Source organism: Trichosurus vulpecula, chromosome 2 (assembly GCF_011100635.1).
Source record: "Trichosurus vulpecula isolate mTriVul1 chromosome 2, mTriVul1.pri, whole genome shotgun sequence".
Classification (NCBI taxonomy): Eukaryota; Metazoa; Chordata; class Mammalia; order Diprotodontia; family Phalangeridae; genus Trichosurus; species Trichosurus vulpecula.
Window position 1 is genome coordinate 120,882,509 of NC_050574.1, and position 13,786 is coordinate 120,896,294.

A 13,786-nucleotide genomic window follows, 5' to 3' on the forward strand; every position below is an offset into this window, starting at 1 on the left:
AAACTAATCAAAATATCAACTAAGTCACTCACTATATGTATTGTTCTAAACCTATAGGACTTTACTTTTAAAAAAAAGAGAGAGGGGCACATTTACCCATTCCCCTGCCCCCAACCACTCCGTTGCCTCACTAGGGGAAATATAACATTCAAGTTCTTTTTTTTGTTCTTATATAGCTTTTTAAAAGTTTACAGTAAATTGCATTCACTTCAACATAAAGAAATAAGTTTTCCTTTCCTTTCATTAAAAGGTGAGTGTGGGTGTTGGGGGGGGGGTGGAGTGGAGAGGGAGAGGGAGCGAATTCTGAATTTCATTGTTAGGCAACTGATTATTTTTAGGCCTTGGAGTTCAATCTATACTTTAATTAGACCCTTTGAAACCTGTTCTCTCATTATGTAGGTACATGTCATACTATGCCTAGCTTTTCTTGACTCATAATAAATTCTAATATGGAATGATCACTTTTCTCCAAGGTTCTTGTTGTTGCCACCTCAACAACCAATTTCTCCTTGCTAATGAGAATCAGGTCTGTTACCGAAGTTTCTTTCACTATTTCCTCTCCCTTTTGAAGTATTACATTGTCATAAGACAGGAGAGTAAGGCAGGCAATAAACATTTACTGTGCACCTCCTCTTTGCCAGGCTCATATCAGCATGGTATAGTGGGTGGAGCACCAGGCCGGGAGTGAGGAAGATGCATCTTCCTGAGTTCAAATCTGGCCTCAGATACTTACTAGCTGTGTGACCCTGGGCAAGTCACTTAACCCTGTGAGTCTCAAGGACATGGCAAACCACTCTAGTACCAAGAAAATCCGAAATGGAATCATGAACAATTAGACATAACTGAAAAATGACTCAACAAAAACACAAGTGTGCTAGGCTTAAGCAATGGGGATACAAAACAAAAGTTAAAAGACAGTCTCCCTCCTTGAGTAGTTCACAGCCTGATGGGGGAGACAACATGTAAACAACTATGGACAAACAAGCTGTATACAAAATACATTGGAAATAATCAATGGAAAGAAGGCACTAGAATTAAGAGAGATTGGGCAGGGGCAGCTAGGTGGTTCAGTAAATACAGCACCAGCCCTGGAGTCAGGAGGACCTGAGTTCAAATAGGACCTCGAGTACTTGACACTTACTAGCTGTGTAACCTTTGGGCAAGTCGCTTAATCCTGATTGCCTTGTACCACCCCCCCAACCCTCCCCCACCCCGCCCCTCACCAAAAAAAAAAGAGGGTTTGAGAAAAGTTTCTATAGAAGGTGGGATTTTAGCTGGGACTTGAAGGAGGCCAGAGAAGCCAAGAGTCAGAAGGGAGGAGGAAGATCACTCCAGGCGTGGGAGACAGTCAATAAAAATGCCTGGAGGTGGAAGATGGGAGTTGCTTGTTTCAGAAACAGCAAGGAGACCACTGTCCCTGGATCAAAGAGTAGGGAGGAGGGTCACATAAGGTGTAAGACAATTAGGAAAGGTGGGGGAGAGGGACAGGTTATAAAGAGTGATGTGCTGTATAAAGTATGAACAAGAAATTATTAAGTACTGTGCTTTTTATGCTACTGAAGCATGTAGCTTTTAAAGGGAGAAGAAGTGAATACAAACTAACAGGAACAGGAAAGACTTCCATGGGAATTGGCATCTAAGCTATATTCCCCAAAAGGCTAAGGATTCTAACTGGCCCTATTACAAGCATAGGGCCAGTCAGTACAAAGATATGAAGTTAGGGGCGAGCATGTGAAGGGTGGGAAAGAGTCAAGCAGGCCAGGCCGGCTGGAAGGCAATCTATAAATGGCACAATATTAAACAAGACCAGAATGGTACACCTGAAACAGACTGTGAGGGGCTCAAAATGTCAGGCTGCAGAATTTGTACTTTAACCTAGTACAAAAGGAAGCCACTTAAAGGTCCTTTAATGGAGCAGTGACACGGTCAGAACTACACATAAGCAAAATTTTTTCAGCAACTATTGCCTTAGTTCAGAGCCCTCAATTCTTGCCTTGATCAATGCAACAATTTCCTGATTGGTCTTCCTTGCTCAAGCTCAGAGTCAAATCATCCTAATCTCAGATCTGATCATGCGACTCCCCTACTAAACCAACTCCAATGGCATCCTATGGCTTCCAGGATATTGCCAAGTATGGAGGTACCCTGCACCCTGCATTTTCCTCCTCTGATTGGCACAGTGACCAGTATAGGCTATGTCTTTAAAACCAACCAGATACAGACAGTGACTCTTTCCTGCATGCTCTTTCTGCTGCTTCTAGAGGGTAAAGCTCACAGTTCACCCGTAGCATAGGTACCATGAATTGAATCATGAATGGGAAACATTTTCTGACCCGTTACCCCTACCCATTATTTACCCCAGCTCCAAGAAAGGAACCTGGGGTCTCTGTTCTCCATTGTTTGTCTTTAGTTTCAGACACCAGTGGTAATATCCCACCAAACCCAGGAATTTGAGCCAAGGTCTTGAAAACAGGATTACAGGTGGGATGATGCAGTTAGCCAACCTTGATAGGAAAGCCCAGAGAAGTTGGGGTGCCTGGGACTCAAGTCCAAAGGAGATTTGGGACTTGGAACTGGGAATGTGTGTCTATAAGAACTGAGGAAAGCTATGACCTTAATCCTTTTCCTTTTAATTTCTTTTTCCAAAGACATCTAGTGGTATATGTAAAGCGTATAGCAATATTGCTTTGATCAGGCAGTCAGAGCCCTGTCTGTTGGTCTTTATGCTAATTTCCCTGATTGTATTTTCTTTGACTTTCAGGGGGCTGACTTTTCCCCTGAATTAGTGAATGTAATTAAAAATAGGATTGTTAACCCCTTTTTGAGCAGTCTTTCTTTAAAAGCAGAATAAAGAACCTGTACTAGCAGGCCATCCTGAGTATGCTAGGGTGCTTGCTGGTACAGCAGGCTGGCCCCAACCTGGCTTCCAGCCTCAGTGGACATTACTCTCTGTCCTGCACTTTGCAATCCAGCAAAACAGGCCTTCTCTCTCTTCCCCATACAAGAAACTCTATTCACATCTCCTTGCCTTTACTGTGCTGATTGCAGTACCTGACACATAGTAGGTGCTTAATAAAGGCTTTGTGACTATCTGGCTGATTGTTCCCCAAGTCTGGGATGTACTCTCTCTCTCTTTCCCTCCACCTCAGAGTTCTTTTCCTTTAAGATAAAGCTCAGGTACTGTCCTAAACTGTTTGTGCCCTCCTCCCAAGACTATCTTATATTTAACTACTTAGCATACATTTTTATTTATTCTCTTTATATTATTCTGTATACGCTTATATAAAAACTTTTTGTCTCCCCCATTAGAATACAAGATCCTTGAGGGCAGAGATTGTTTCAGTCTTTGTGCTCTTATTCCCAGCCCCTGCCACAAAGCCTTCCATGGGGGTGACCTGTGCACGTTGACTGAAGTAGATTTCAGAGAAGAGAATCCAATCTATTGAAGGAGGCTATTGAAACAGGTTGGCAGGAGGTAATAAAGGTGACCTTTCTCAACCTTAGTTTCCATATTTATAAAGTAAGACTGTCCCACCTATCTAAAATGGCTGTTGGGGAGATTTTTACTAGCATACTATATAAATGTGAGCCTATCCAACTGCTTCTGAATGAAATGACCATTGAGAATGCAAATCAAGCACAAGAAAAAATATATTCTGCAATGCTTAAAGTGAAATATCTGAGGCAAAAAATATATAAATGTAAAAACCAAAGTAACACTGACTATTCTCCCTCTCTCACCCTTGGTTTCATACAATTCAGATTTGGAAAAATTGTATGTTTAGAGACTAATATGGTATATGTAGTTTTTAGCATTGTATTTACATTTTGTTTTACTACTTCTTGATGCCTCATAGGTTCCACTTGCTCAATTCTAATTTTTAATGAGTTGCTGTCTTCATTCTGCTTTTGAGTCTTTTTTGTGTTCTTCTTCATGCTGGTTAGCTTTTCCAGTTGGTTGATTTTATCTCTCAGGGTGTCATTTTCTCTATTTAGATTCTGAATCTCCGTAGTCATTTTGCCAATCTTATTCGTTAAGGACTTGATTTCATCAGTGGTTTTTTTTTTTTTCATTTTTTCTTTTACCTCCCTAATTTGGTTTTTAAAATCCTCCTTTAGCTCTTCCAGCAATGCTTTTTGGGCTTGAGACCAGTTCTTATTCCCTTTTGAGGTATCAGATGTGGGTATAGTGTCATTGCTATCCTCTTCCAAATTAGTATTTTGATCATGCCTGTCTCCATAAAAAGAATCAATGGTCCTTGGTTTTTTTGTGTTCTTCTTCATGTTGGTTAGCTTTTCCCTGGCTTTACAATGAATTTTTGCTTTTGGGGTTCAGGGCTCTCTGTCCCAGGTTTCTTGTTCTGGGGATTGTGAGTCTAGTTACTAGCTTTGTGTATTATAGCCTTCAGTTTCCTGAGGCATGGGGGAGGGGTCTGGGTGCTTGAAGTATCCTCTTTCCCAGGTGTGCTCTCCAGCACTGTTGCTCTTCAGCAACGGTCTCAGCTGTTTGTTGTTTGTGCTGGTGTGTGCCACTTCCCCTGGGGGTGCAAGGGTATGTCTGGGCTCCTGGTGTTGACCCCTGCTAGCTCTGCCCCTCTGGGACTCAGGAACTCCCACTGCTCAGCCACTGAACCCCCACTTCTGTCTTCTCTATTTGTGTTTTTTTCCTGAGGAATTCTCTGGGTCGGGGTGGGGTGGGGGGAGGGATTAGAGCCATTTACCTGGCCATTATGTCTCCCCGAAGTTCAAGAAGACTTATTTCATACCTTTGGGCTGCAAGCCTCAGGAGTTGGTATCTCATGGCTGGTGGCATTACGCTGCTGCCTCTCGTCGCTTCCACAGACTCCCCTCAGGAGGCCTGGAGATCTCCACCAGTTTCAGCAGCCAGCTTTCTCCCAGCCTGTCTCACCGGTTGGTTTCTGCAGCTGCTTCTGCTTTGGTGCTGTCTGGAGCAGCTCCGCACGCTGAGCGCTCTCCCAGCCTGCAGATCCGTCCCATCGGCCTTTTGGACTCTCCTAGCTTAGAAATTTGCCCCACTCAGACTGCTAGTGGTTTCTAACTCTCTGAAATCTGCTCAGATTCACCTTTTTATAGGTATCTGACAGAGCTTGTGAGAGAGCTCCGGTAAGACGCTGTTTTCACACAGTCATCTTGGCTCAGCATTGTATTTAAAGATAGATAGAGACTTGCTGCTACAGGAGGCTGGCCCAAAGACAGAGATTTCTTTGTAAGTTTCCTGAATCATACCGTCATGGAATAGCCTTATTTACTATTTCCTCAACATGCATCCATGGTCTAATGCGACCGAATTTTACTTGTTCCCTAAAGACGCTCTGCGCTTTGCTACATCCGGCCTCTGTTCATGTTCCCTTGATTATAAGTACTCTCCTCTCAGCTCTATCTTTCTTAATTCTCCCCATTTCCTAAAGACACAACTCAAATGCCACACTCCATGGAGCCCTCTATGATTCTCTTGCCCTCAGTCAAGAAATAATTCCTTCCTTCTTTGAGCTAACAAAACTGTGTCATCATTAAATGTTTATATGTTTTATCCTTATAGTTATTTGTGTAGGCGTCTTATTGTCCCTGTTAGACTGTGAAAGTGCTATCCTTTGTTGTATTCCCCCTGCACAGTCTTACAAATATTAAGTTCTTAATAAATATCTGTTAAATGAATTAGTAATGGTAAGGAGACTAGCAGTCATGTGATATAAGGGTCAGGTGAAGAAACTGGAGATCCTTACTTTGGAGAAGAGAAGGTTCAGAAGGAGATATGATAGCAGTCTTTAAACATATGAATGGCAATATGAAAAAGAGATTCAATTTGCTCTTTTTGGTCCTGAGCACTGACCTAGGGACAGGAGGGGTACATATGCAGAGAGACAGAATGAGGTATAATGTGAGGTGTAATGTAAGGAAAAACTTTGTAGCACGCAGGAAAACTGGGCCAGAAGTGGAATGAGTAGCCTCCAAAGGTAATTAGTTCCTCATCACTGAAAGAACTCAAGTAGGGGTTGGATGATCATTTACTAGGAATGTTGTAGAGGGGATTCCTTAACAAGTTGGATTGGATGACCTAAGACTTAGAGCTGAAAGATTCCTTAAAGATTATGAAATTCGACCATTTATTTTTACAGATTAAGAAACCCATGGCAGAAAGGTTAAATTGCTAAATATCACACAAACAGTAGGTAGCAGAGACAGGCTAGGAATCTTGGTCTTCTCATTCTAAAGATAGAACCCTTCCCACTATACTATATCTTTTAGGGACCTTTCAACTCTGAAAGTTTAAGACCCTAAAAAGTAATTTGACCAATGTAGATAACTCACAATTTCACTTACTACATTAGCCTCTTCAAAAGCACCATAAGCTAACTTTCACAGTAACTCCCATGGGTTAGAAGTGAACTACAAAGTCAAAGATTTCAGTAATTAAAAGAAATTAATCACAGATAACTATTAGGCACATAAGTTGTGCAGAAAAATACATGGCATGTATGGAGGAAAAATAGGTCAAACAGATGGTGGGTGAAAAAAGATGAGAGGAAAAAAAGACTTTCTGGACAGAACAGAATCTTCATTTAGTTGATTTGTAAATCAATTTGTGTATGAATATGATATAAAGTTATCTCTGCTTTCTGGATATCAAAAATTAAAATTAAATGAATAAAGTAGGCTTTCTAGAATGAAGATACTTTCTAGGAATTCCAAGATATTTTGGAAATAAAATTTGAATTGTGAATATGATGAAAGCAAACAAGTTAATTCATTATCTCATCATACAATTTCAGAGCACAACACACAATTTAAGGAAGATATCAAAATCATTCTACTTAAGGCCAGACTTCATTTTGGGGCATATGTAAACAGGGACTGCAAGTTGATTGCAATTAATATGAACAAATTAATCAATAGCCAACTTGTTTTTGCCAACAAATTTTTCCATTTCTGAACAGTGTTTTGGAGCTACCCTCTGACAAGTGCTTACCACTCAGCAAAATCTCATTTTATTTTACAGTCTCATATTTGTTATTGGGCTAATCTTTACCTGTTCAACATCACACAACAGCTTAAATATTTGAATGGCCCAGCAATAAATTTCCATCATCCTCCTGGGTCAGTCAGATGTTAGCTGTTAAGTAAAGCTAAAAGGATCTATGCTCCATAAATTTCCTACAGGGTCCACATTTGCTCCTCTGGGCTTTCAAGCCCAAACATCTTTATAGCTATACATAGTGATTTATTAACTCCTCCTTGTTTTTATCCAATAAGATCAATCACATATGTATCAATATGCCGATGTGCTGGCGACTATTTTTTATTGTTCATATAACCACCTGCCTTTAATACAAACTCTGTTTTAAAGTTTTTGTAAGCGATAGCTAGATTTTAACTGCCCTCACCTGTTTCTAATTTGTTTTTAAAACATATGGTTTAGCTCTGTTATTCAGTTCTAAACCAGTGCTTCCTCTTGTAGACAAAATGATATGGAAGAAACAAATCCTCAAAAAAAGACATTTGGAGGATGTTTTTTCACCCCCCACACACTCTTGTTGTTCTGATTACTTCTAAAACACATTTCTGACAGATGATAGAAAAAATCATTATTTAAGAGGTATGAAGTTATTAAATTCCAGGGCAGAAGAATTCTTCATGTGTCCTAAATTAGGATCTCTGGTTCTAGGGCTTATGTTCCAATTTTAGGACTGACTAAAGCAAGGAGGTCATAGAGTTAATACCAAGGTGGAATAATTTCATGACCACAAATATTTGTAACAAAGAAGGATAATAAAGTCATGCCTAGTTGCCTGTGGGATCAGGGAAGAGATTTCACTCCTTTCCTTACATTTAGGAATCCACACTTGGCCAGGTGTAACCAAGATTTTTTATTTTCCTCCAATTTTTCTTACTCTCTTTTCCTTCCCCTAAAGCTAGACATAATGATCCAGGGGCAGGATTCCAAAAGAGACAGAACAAAGATCTTATTCAACATGGCAAATCCAATATTAAAATAAACAGTCATAGGCCCATATATATAGAAATGGGAGGGTCCTCAGAAGTCATCTTCGCCCACTCCTTTCCAGGTGAGGGAACTGAGTTCTATGGAAGTCACACAGGTGGAAACCATCAGAAGCAGAATTTGAACCCAGATTCTCTGATTCTAGAGCTATTGCTTCTTTCATGTTGTAGAGTTTTTGTTCATAAAAGAGTTTATCCTCATGAAAAATGAGTAAGAGATATGTACAGGGGAAACTCAGAAATCAGCAGAGCATTTTGCAGCTCCAACCAGCTATCAGCTGCCTTCTTCCATCGCCACCCCCCCTCCCTTTATTTCTAGCTGGATATAATGACCTATCTGCTTTTCCAGGTTTATACTTATTTGAAGAAAATGACCAAGTGTCATAACTTATGCTTCAAAATATGCAAAACACTAACGTACTATTAGTGTAATTGTGAATTAGTCCAGCCGCTCTGGAAAGCAATTTGGAACTATGCTTAAAAAGTGACCCAAAGGTACACACCCCTTCAGCCAGAGATCACTAATAGAAATATTAATTCAAAGAGATCAAAGAAAAAGAAAAAGGATCCATATCAATAAAAATATTTACTTATTGCTGCTCTTTTTGTTAAGGCAAATGACTAGAAACTAAGTGGGTCCCCATCAAATGGGGAATGTCTAAACACAGAATGGTACATAAGTGTAATGGAATACTATTGTGCCATAATAAATGACAAAAGGGATGGTTTCAGAGAAACTTGGGAAGACTTTTATGAACTGATACAGAATGAAATGAGCTGAGCCAGGAGAACTATTTATAACATGGCCACAGCACTGTAAGGACAACCAACCATGAAAGACTCAAACAATGAAAGACAATGACCTGCTATGACTCTAGAGAAGTGATAAAACACACTACTCCCCTGCTAGCAGTCAGGTGATGGGTTTAAGTTACAGAATAAGATGTGTGGTTTGGAAGACATACAGCTAGTGTAGGAATTTGTTTTGCTTGACACTATGCATATTTGCTAGAAAAGTTTTTTTTTTTTTTCAGAAGGGAAGGTAGGAGGAAAAGTGCTGGAACATGGGAAGAGAACAGGAGAGGGGAGGGTAAGGAAAGGGGAGGGAAAGGAAAGAATGAAGGCCTGAAATGATCACAAGCAGTGATTAAAATCAGTTTTAAAAGGGGTATGTTGAGCATATCATATACTTTAAAAGAAAAGCAAGTTGCACATGATAGAGATATGCAGTTTCAAGTACAATCCCCTTTTTCTGTTTTACTATGCATACGGAAGTGCTTATTGTAGTTGGTTTTTATTAACGTCAGAATTTTTAAAAAAATTAAATTTGAAAAAAAAAGTGCAAACTAAAAGCTGAAACCAGTTTAGAAGAAACCACAAAGAAAAGAGTCTAGACTTAAATGATTTTTATAGCTTACTTAGATGAGGTATTGTGCTCTGAGATTATATGATAAGAATTAATCAATTGGCTTATTTGCATTCGTTACCTTAAAAAATGGCATTCCTGAAATAGCTTTAAAAATACTTAGAATTTCAAGAAAGTATCTTAATTCTACAAAGCCTACTTTTTTCATGTAATTTAAATCTTTGGTATCCAGACCACTGGTAGAATTTGTAAGTAGTTCTTTAAGCCTAAGTATATACATACTGTATTTAAAAGTATTTACATAGTAAGTATTTACACACACAGAAAGTAGACAGAACTTTGTAAATAGTTCTTTAAGGCTATTTATAGCCTTTATTTTAAAACTGACTGAATGAAATAAGGTATTTTTTTTATCCATACCACAAAGTCTGGCTTTGTTCCCATATATTTATCCACATTATTTTCCCATAAATTTCCTATGATGCCAATCAAAGCATTTACTTCAGGGAATTGATAAAATGAATAGGTCTATATTTTCATGTAATAGATAAAGGGTGGAAAAATAATAGAGGAAGAACAATAATTAATTGATTGGTACTCTGTTCAAATCTTTGTAATAAGCTACTTAAAAAAGAAAGTAGGGAAAGATCACTGAAATTGGAGCCACCAGATCTGGGTTCCAGTTTGGTTTTCACACTGCGCAACCATTAAAAGTCATCCAAAATCTATGAAACTTACTTTCTTCATCTGTAAAATATGAAAATCATATTTGCATTACCTACCTCACAGGGTTATAGTTAAGAAAGAACTTTCTAAAGTACGATGGAAACATGAACTATCGAGTAAGATGTTTTGACTTGGGAATGGTCATAAGGACAAGAAAACACCTGAATTTCCACAAGTATATTTGAATATTTTGTATTTTATGGTAGAATCCAACCTCAATCACCTATAAATGATGCTTAAGGTTTTCTTCAAATAAGCTTCATACATAGATGAACAGTGGTTCATGAATTAGTTAATGTCTTCCATATGAAACTCACTTGACTTTTGTTTTAGATTAGAAAAATAAGCATCAAGCTGCTTAGAATATTCATTCACTTAGTCACTAAACATTTATTAAGCACTAATTATGTGCCAAGACTTGTTTAGGTTGCAATATCCTCACTCTTGAATATTCTTTCAACCTTCCCTATGGACACGCATATGAAGTAAGCAAGAGAGAAGCACAGTTTATATATTTCCTTTAGTTTTATAAAGGAAATGATTTGGAACGTTTTCAAATTGCCAAATTTTCAAACTAAGATATTGCTAATTCAACTGCTAATAGAAAAAGTAGACTTACTGTGAAATGACAACTTAATAATCTAATAAATTAAGAAAATGGGGAAAACATATAAAATTTTTCACATTATGATACTAGTAACTAAGTAGGAAACAAAAATACATTTATTCATTTCATATTAATAAATATCATTGATTCAGATAGTTAAATAAGAAGCTCTTCTGGGTATATGAGATGTAATTATGATATGAGACCTTATTTTTAAAAAGTTGACATTTCAATAAATATTTACCACAGATTTAGTTACGTGCAAAGCCCTTTGCTCAGTGCATGGATACAAATATAAAAATCAGTTAACATTTAAGGGGCTATTATGTGGCCAACTGAGCAGCTAGGTGGTACAGTGGATTCGAGCACCAGGCCTGGAGTCAGGAAGACATCTTCCTGACTTCAAATCCGGCCTCAGATACTTCATATCCATGTGACCCTGGGCAAGTCCCTTAACCCTGTTTGCCTCAGTTTCTTCATCTGTAAAATTAGCTGGAAAAGGAAATGGCACACCACTCCAGTATCTTTGCCAAGAAAACACCAAATGGGGTCCTGACATGACTGAAAAACTGAAAAACAACAACAAACATGTAGCACGCACTGTGCTAGACACAGAGGCCATAAAGATGGTAAAGTCACTACCCTAAAGGAGTTTACATTCTAAAGGGAATGCTACATACATATGTAAACACACATTTGTATTTACATACAAAGTTAACCAGAGGTAACTTAAAAGGGGGAAGCATTAGCAGAGGGAAGTGGGAGGAGGCAGGAAAAGTCTCCTCCAAAAGTTAGTATAATAGTAGCTTCCTACTGCCAAGAGTTTCAGGTCCCAAGGTGAAAGACAAAGACACAAATAAGTATGATACAAGGTGGAATGTAACAGGGAAAAAGGAAAAATCCAGACAAAATATTCTGGGAAAATTCAAGGAGGGATCAGGGATGGCTTAGTAGAATATGTTGCACCTGAACTAGGGCTGGAAAGAAGACTCAGAATCTCAGAGCTTGAAATCACCTTAGAGATTATCTACTCCAAACCACTTATTTTAAAGATAAGGAAAATAAGACTCAGTTCAATGACTTGCTTAAGGTCATTCATACATCTCATAGTTGTTCAGTCATTTCAGCTGTGTCTGATTCTTCAAGCCCCCATTTGGAGTTTCCTTATTTGGGAATTTGGATCTCCATTTCCCAGGTTTGCTAGTTCTGCCCTCTATTGTCAAGAAACAAATCTAACACTTATTCTTCATGAAAACCCTTCAAATACTTGAAGAAGGTTATCATGCTCTTTGAAGTTTTCTTTTCTCCAGGAAAAATCAATTTTCAACAAAACTTTGCGTGAGGTTTCCAGATCATTTCCAAATACTTCAACTATGCTGGCTGCCCTCTGCAAATGAACTCCAACTCATCAATGTGTTCCCTAAGTCACTATGGGCATTGTTTCTATTAATGCAACTTAGGAGAGAAGAAACCTTCAGGCCAATAAAACCAAAATTCTAGAGTAAGATTTATAATTTATTCTTGCTATATTTCATCTTATGATTCAGTCTGTTATTCAAAACTAAAATCTTTTTGAGTGTCTAATCTTTACCTGTTATATTAGCAATCTGCGTGCTTCATATTAGGTTAATTTTACTGGCAACTATCTATGATCTAAAACTCTGATGAAAATGTTGAAAAGAACAGGGATAAGACCTATGGTACTCTACCACAGACCTATTCCTGGCTGAAAACAATTCATTAACCACCACTATTTTTATCTAGTTCAGCTAGTTCTACTTCTATTTTTATCTAGTTCAGCATTAATTAATTCATTAACCACCACTATTTTTATCTAGTTCAGCAAATCTACTTCATTGTCTTATCTGCACTGATAGCATGAAATACTTTGTCAAATGCTTTGCTGAAATCCTGGAATACTGTGTCTATAACAAGCATTCTTCTGATAAATAACTGTCTTGTTTTTGATGAACATATGTTGGCTCAAAGAGGCCACTGTTTCCATTTTTAACTACTTATAGCTATATCTTTAATAATGTTTTGAAATTTTGCCAATAACAGACATCAAGCTCACTGGCCTGTTTTTGAAAAGAGAATTTATATCTGTCTGTCTCTAGTGTTGTGGCAGATCTTCTATTCACCAATTTTCAGAGCTCATCAACAGTGGTTCAAGCAATCACATGTGCCAATATTTTCAAAACCCTGGAATGCAGCTCACCTAGCCTGATTTCTCGAAATTAGTGAACTTCGCTAGGTGGTTATTTAACTCGTTTTAATTCCCTGTAACCTTTTTTGTTATAGCCTTGCCAATTTGAAGAGCATTCTCCTAGGTGGAGAAAGCAGAAAGAAAATAGGAAGTAAATAGTGCAGTCTTCCTCTGCTGACCATTATCATCACATTATCCATAAGAAGCAGTGAAACTAGCTCTCTGAAGTTGAGGTGTGGTTTATTTGTGACTCTCTCTGCCCAGTATCATCATCCTTTTTAACTAGCCCCCTGTAACCTATCTCTACCTATTCCCCAGTTGAATTTGATGAATTTCTATACTCTGTGTCTGTGCTTTCAACCTGTATGACTAATTGAGATAAAGAGTGAGGAACATTTGATACCCAATTCCACCATCCCTTCCTCCATGATTGCATAACCCTCTTCTTGTGCATCCCAAGTAGGAGAAATAATAAGTTCCATCACCTTCTTCCTTCTTTCTATTTTAGTATATTCCTTTTAGCTCTGCTTATTCTTTCCACTCTCAAAACCATCAGAATAATATAGAGAACCTTGTCCTCTGTGTACCTTTTTACTTTTCAATGCCCTTTGAGGTTATTAAGGTTCTGAAGGGAAACTTGTTTCTTTTCCCCTGTTTGACTATTAGGATCTCATCTTCTAGTCTCTTACAATTGCTTTAATAAATGTGTATTTCTAGGATTCTCTTGAGGCTTTTTAGCAGTTCAAAGTTTCTACTCAGCTAAAGTCTTTTCATCAAGAATATCTGAAAGCCTTCTATTCCATTAAAGAACCATTCTTTTCTTCTCCTATAAGATTTTACTCAACTTTATACATTATTTTTG

At 38.1% G+C, this 13,786-nt stretch overlaps 1 protein-coding gene across 1 annotated transcript in view; it reads right to left on the reverse strand.

Annotated features, from left to right (window-relative positions):
• UVRAG (UV radiation resistance associated) overlaps positions 1–13,786 on the reverse strand; it is a 416,256-nt gene that overhangs the window by 144,459 nt on the left and 258,011 nt on the right. The window lies entirely within an intron of this gene.